This window comes from Solanum pennellii, chromosome 6, assembly GCF_001406875.1.
Source record: "Solanum pennellii chromosome 6, SPENNV200".
In the NCBI taxonomy this organism is placed as follows: Eukaryota; Viridiplantae; Streptophyta; class Magnoliopsida; order Solanales; family Solanaceae; genus Solanum; species Solanum pennellii.
The window spans coordinates 24,135,899-24,143,185 of NC_028642.1; the positions used below are offsets into that span (position 1 = coordinate 24,135,899).

General features: G+C 38.3%; 1 pseudogene; it reads left to right on the plus strand.

The window, feature by feature from the left end:
- Positions 1-682: 682 nt before the first annotated feature.
- On the plus strand, positions 683-2,119 carry LOC107022553 (annotated as a pseudogene).
- The last annotated feature ends 5,168 nt before the right edge of the window (positions 2,120-7,287 follow it).

Sequence of the window (7,287 nt, forward strand, 5' to 3'; positions counted from 1 at the left end):
GTCTAGCAGCCCAACAAACAACAAAATAGAACAACATAAATCATATCATTTACACAAGGAAATTCAAAACTTCAATTACGACAAATAAGACTTAACGTCACATTATGAGGAATTTCCTTTTCACAATAACAAGAGCTCAACATATCATGTATAAGTCAATTAAGCCAAATCTTAACTTATCAACATGCTACATATCATTTAATAAAGACTCGCCATAATAAAATGCACAACATAACTCAAAACAAGAAGAATTGCAAATTTTCAAGTCAATATGCACATTTTCACTGTAACTTCACCTTAATGACTTCAAAAATGCACATTTTTTAAAAACTTCACCAAAAATCAAGCGACTTCAATTTTTAGTTATTAATTTCATTAATAGTAAGAACAAAAAACCTTAGTTATCAAATAGATGAGGGTAATGGGACTTCATGTCGGCCTCGGCCTCCAATGTTGCATCCACAACTAGGTGATTTACAGGTCCCTAACACGCACCGCGTTGTAGCCGTACATGGTCTCACGTTTTAAAAAATAGGGAAAATTGACCCGCTAAGCAAAGCCATTATGGCCATCATTCATTCATTTTAATCCCGACTATTTATTCTTACCTTCTTCTCAGGGCCTTCCGATCTACTGTTTCACCTCTGTTTTTGATTTCCAATATTTCCTTCGCCAATCGATTTGCTTCCGAGCATTCAACAATCGATCGGCTTTAATCAAGGAAATGGTTGCTGAGCCTATAAAAGAACATGTTGATGTTGCTGAGACTGAACCTGTGGCATCATCTACTGATAATGAAAAAAAGACAAAAAAGAAGAAAAAGAAGGGATTTTTTTCGATGATATGGAATAGTTTATTTAGGTCCAAAAAGGATGATTTTGAGAAGAGATTGCAGCATATTTCCAAGGAGGAGGCTGCTGTTATTGCCAGAATCAATAAGCGGTCCCAAAATTGGAGAAGGATGACAAGGCATCTCATTGTACTTTCTGTGATTTTTGAGGTTATTGCAGTGGGTTATGCTATCATGACAACACGATCCCTTGACCTGAACTGGAAAATGAGGGCATTGCTAGTTTTACCAATGTTTCTGTTGCCTGGCTTATCCTTCATTACATATTCAGCGATTGGAAGTTTTACAAGGATGTGTGAACGTAAGGACCAGAAAACGCTAGAAAAACTACGAGCTGAAAGGCAAGCCAAGATTGAGGAACTCAAAGAGAAGACAAATTACTATATAACGCAACAGCTCATTCAGAGATATGAACCCAACCTAGCAGCTAAGGCAGCTGCAGCCACTGTCCTTGCATCCAAGCTTTGTACAGATACTGGCTTGAAAGTGTATGTGGGAGATGACACTAAGCATAATGTCCCTACGGGAAGAGCAACGATGTTGAAGTTGTGCAATCTAATGGGCTGAGAAATAGGAAGCAGGCAAGGTCTAGTAGTCCAGAGAGTGCTGTAATATATCATCCTGGTGCAGAAATGCTTCAACAGGCACAGCTTGAAGGTTCTGATATGATGCAGCATCAGCAAACAGTTGTTGAGCATTACAATCCACCAGGTTCCAGCACACAAGATGGAGGATGGATTGCACGAATTGCAGCATTGCTTGTGGGAGAGGATCCAACCCAGTCATATGCACTCATCTGTGGCAATTGCCATATGCACAATGGGTTAGCCAGGAAAGAGGACTTTCCATACATAACCTACTATTGCCCGCATTGCCATGCCCTAAATAGGCCTAAGAAACTTGATGATCGTGTCTCTGGTACAAGTACCCCTAACCTTGGTTCCACAACTTCTTTGGCTGATGTTGATTCGGTCAAACAAGTCGGTGGATCTACTACAGATAAAATACCCGCATCAGCAAGTGGCAGTCCTGTAGCAGCTACACTGGAAACAGAAGGTGATAACATAGTGTCCAGTGCTTCTAACAGCTAGTAGATGGGGAGTTTTGAATAGAGTCGTGCAGGCGAGTGCTTTTTCTCCCTATATATGTGTAGCGGGGTTTTCTTTTTTCTTTTTTCTTGGTAATGTGTAACTCTCTGTTGTATACATAGTAGAAAACATATTCATAGATTCATACGGTAGCTTCCTGGAAACTTTTCTACAGACGCAAAAAAAAAAACTAGGTGATTTATCAATAACACCTTTACGGAAGCTACTTCCTTATTCCTTAACTTTTTTACTTGCCTATCAAGGATTTAAACCGGAACCTCCTCATAAGAGCGTTTATCCTTCGCACCAAGACCATCAATAGGAAGAATAGACTCGGGATCACAGATACATTTCTTAAGCATGGAATCATGGAAAACCGGATGAAAATCGAAGCCAATTCAGTAGGAAACCTCAACTCATATTCAACCTTACCAACCTGTTGCAAGATTTCATAGGGACCTACATAATGAGGACTTAACTTCCCATTCTTGCCTAATCTAACCACCCCTTTCATAGGTGAAATTTTGAAATAAACTTTATCACCTTCTTTAAACTCTAATTCCCTTCTCCTATGATTGTCATAAGAGTTTTGCCGACTATAGGCTGTTTGAGACCGATTCCTTAAGATATGAACCTTCTCCAAAGTCTTATAAATCAAATAGGGACCAAAAAGTGAAGACTCACCTACTTGAAACCATCCAATTGAAAATTTACATCTCCTACCATACAAGGCTTCATAAGGAGCCATAGATATAGATGAATGGTAATTATTGTTATAAGAGAACTCCACCAAATACAGAAGCTTATACCAATTTACTTTGAAATCAATGATACAAGATCTAGGCATATTCTTAAGGGTTTGAAAAGTACGCTCCGCTTGACCATCCGTTTGAGGATGAAAAGCGGTGCTTAATTTCACATTAGTACCCAACCCTTTTTGGAATGACCTCCACAACCTACATATGAATTGTGTACCCCTACCTGATATGATGGATAATGGAATACCATGGCGACATACAATCTCATCTATCCTTGCATAATCTTCTGCAAAATAGGTAGACTTGACGGGAATAAAATGAGAGAATTCGGTCAACCTATCCACAACCATCCATATAGAGTACAATTGCTTTTGTGTCCGAGGCAAACCTACCATAAAATCCATATTTATGTGTTCCCATTTCAAAGTAGGAACCTGGATTTCTTGAAAAAAACCACCAGACTTTTGGTGTTCGTCTTTCACTTGTTGGCAATTTGGACATTTGCAACATATTCCGCTATGTCCTTTTTCAAATCTTCCCACCAAAACACTTCCGTAAGGTCATGGTACGTCTTATTTGAACCCATATTAATGGAGTAATGGGATCCATGAACTTCCTTAAGAATCTGGTTCCTCAAACCATTTGCATGGGAACGCACAACCAACCTTGATACCTCAAGACACCATCCCCCCAAGGAGAATGACTCATTAAGCTTGCTAAGAACCGATTCTTTCAATTCCATCAATGGTTGATCAACATGTTGTTTGGACTTCACCTCAACTACCAGCGATGACTCGGAGTTATGATGAACCATAAAACCACCATTAGAATATTCCAACCTAACACTCAATCTAGCCAACCTATGAACATCTTTCAATAGTTTTTTCTTGGCTTCCCCTACATGAGACACACTACCCTTGGTCGTACGACTTAGAGCATCTGCAATCACATTGGCCTTGTCGGGGTGATAAAGAACACTCATGTCGTAATCTTTAAATAATTTCAACCACCTTCTTTGTCAGAGATTCAGCTCCTTTTGAGTAAACACATATTGTAGACTTTTGTGGTCAGTATGCACATAAACATGAACACCATACACATAATGCATCCATATTCTTAAATCATATACTACGACTGCCAATTTAAGATCATGAGTTGGATAGTTTTTCTCATGCACCTTAAGTTGTCTAGAAGCATAGGCTACCACTTTCCCATGATTCATAAGAACACACCCTAAACCCACTCGGGATGAACCATAATATACAACAAAACCCTTGGTACCCTCCTGTTAAAGTCAACACTGGACCGGAAGTAAGCCTATCTATCAAGATTTAGAAGATTTTATCACATGCCTCCGACCATTCAAATTTCTTACTCTTTTAGGTCGAAGTAGTCAAGGGAGATGAAATTGATGCAAAACCAGCAACAAACCTCTGATAATACCCTATAGACCTAAGAAACTCCTAATGTTGGTTATAATCTGGCCAATTCTTGACCTCCTCAATTTTCCTTGGATCAAACTCAACTCCGTCTCTAGAGATGATATGACAAAGAAACGCCACTGACCTCACCCAAAACTCATATTTTCTACATTTGGAAAATAATTCATTCTCCTTAAAAACTCGTAACACCACCCTCAAATGTTCCATGTGATTACCCTTATTTTTTGAATATACCAAGATGTCGTCAATGAAAACAATGACATATGAATCTAGGTAACTTCGAAACACCCTATTCATGAAATCCATAAATACCACGGGGGTATTAGTGAGACCAAAGGACATTTCTAAGAATTCATAGAGGCCATATCTAGTCTGAAATGACGTTTTTGATATATCCTCACCTATCACCCTAAGTTGGTGATACCCTGACCTCAAGTCAATCTTAGAGAAGTAGCTTTCCCCTTGGAGTTGATCAAACAAGTCGTCAATCCGAGGGAGAGGATATTTGTTCTTAATAGTGAGTTTATTGAGTTGGAAATAATCAGTGCACATTCTAAAGGATCCATCCTTCTTCTTCATATTAAACCAGAGCACCCCATGGGATTTGTCTAGTAAATCAATGAGTTGAGCCTTAAAATCTTTCAATTCAGTCGAAGCCATACGATAAGGAGGAATCGAAATGGGATTTGTATCCAGTAACAAGTTGATACAAAAATCAATTTCCCATTCGGGAGGAATACCGGGAAGATCCTTTGGAAAGACCTCAAGAAATTCCCTCACTATGAGGACCGACTCAATGGGAGGAAATTCGGAGTCTAAATTTTGGATTCTTATTACATAATATAAGCACCTTTAAAAGATCATCCTACAATCTTTCAAACAAGAGATGATATGACCTTTAGGAATATAATTTCCCCCCTTCCACTCTAAAACTGTTTCATTTGGAAAGTTAAACTTCACAACTATTGTTCTACAATCTATAAAGGCAAAGCAAGCATGCGACCAATCCATACCCAATATGACATCAAAATCAAACATATCTAGTTCTACTAATTCAACATAAGTAACTCTATTGGTCAACATTATAGGACAATTTCTATATACCCTCTTTGCAACCACTGGCTCACCCACCGTGGTAGTCACTATGAAAGGTTCATTTAGAATATCAGGTAAAATCTCAAACTTCTTAGTTATCAAGGGAGTAACAAATGAAAATGTAGAGATAAGATTAAGTAAAGCATATATATCAATAGAGAAGACTTCCAACATACAGGTCACCACATCGCGAGAAGTCTCTTGCTCACATCTAGAGCGGAGAGCATAGAAGCAATTCTTCTTAGGAGCATCATTTGAAACACTTGGTTGCCCACTCTCCTTGTCTTGACCCTTCACATTTGAGCAATCTCAAACTTTTTGCCCAATTTTACCACAACCAAATCACTTATCTTTTCCCTTAAGGCAATCACCATAGTGCTTCTTTCCACACCTTCCACAAGTTAGCTTCTTGTTTGGTGGACATGTTTGGAAGGAACTTTATTAAAAATTCTTTTCTTGAACCTAGGTTTTTCTTTGATATCAAGCCTACCCATTGAAGAACCACCATAAAAATATCTTGCCGGCTTGGCATCTATACTCTTTCTCTTAGACCTTACCTTTTCAACTTGTTGAGCATGGATCATGAGACGATAAATATTCATATTTTCATGTAGCGTAGCTGACTGACATTTCTTTTACAAGTCATCCGACACTGCCGTCACAAAATAGTTCATTTCATGCCTAGGGTCGAAAACAAAAGATGGACCATACTTTGACAATTTAGTGAATTTCAAAGAGTATTCAAGTACACTCATACCTCCTTGGCGAAGTTTGATGAACTCACGACCTTTCCTTCCCTATTCTCCCTAGGAAAGAATCTACCAAGAAAAGCTTTCTTGAAGACTTCCTAAGTCATCGGTCCATCCCTCAATTACCTATTGTCTCTTCATTGGATGTACCAACTTTGGGCCACATATTTGAGTTGGTAAGTGGATAACTCGACCTTCTTACTAGTAGTAAACCCCATAGCATAAAGAATCTAGTAGATTTAATCAATGAAATCTAGGGGGTTTTCAACCTCGGATCCATAGAAAGTAGGGGGATTCATCCTAGTGAAATCACTTATGCGAGAGGCCATGGTAGAAACTTGTTGGTTTGCTCAAGGTACTACCTCCCGATTAGCTTGGACCATAATGGATTGAGCATGAGTAGTGGCGGCTTGTCCTTGGGTAGTAATGGCTTGGGCCATTTAGAAAAGAGAAACCTTATATCACTATCCATCAAAGGACGAGGATCGACCAAAACTTGGTCATCATTAACATCTTCATCAAGAGGAAGGACTTGATTCCCACGGAGAGGAAATCCCGCATTGGAAATATCTTCCTCAAGTCTTCGTGCCGCTTTCCTTACGGTATTCATTTTCTATGATCACAATAAAATTATTAAATGCTTAAATCACATAGAGCCAACACTCTAGAGGCACGATATTGGACTTCCAAGAAAGTGAGAGTTTCCAAAGCATCATATAGATTTCTGTCCATAAATGTGGCGCGCTTCACAATTATGAGTATGAATCTACATAGACATGGTTGAGAGACACATTGACTCACAGATATTCAATATCATGATCTGATACAAGGTTTTTCACATATAAGAATACCCCCTAGACGTAATCGGCATTATCGTCCTCTTTGAGGATTACGACTAGCCATTTAGCCATTTTTATTACTATTACATGGAGCTTTACATACACCTCTACATACACATAGTAAATTTATATCGAGTATACATAGACCCTTTGTATATGAAGATTATATAGTCATCTACTTGTATTGCATATAGATATATCGAATATAACATAGTCTCAAATAGTCGTCTCAACTAATAACAATCTAGTAAGAGTATAAAAATTTAGTCCTAGCCCATACATCAATACAATAAGACCACATATAAGTCATACAATGTTTAGTATCCAAATAAAAATGAAAGTAAATAAGAGTGTTAAAAACTAAGGCAATATCATAGGCTTGATAGTGGATTTGCCATCGGAAAGTGAGGACCTACCCAACTTTGACGTTTAAGAATTTCAAGTCTTCTTCAAACTCATCTCCAAA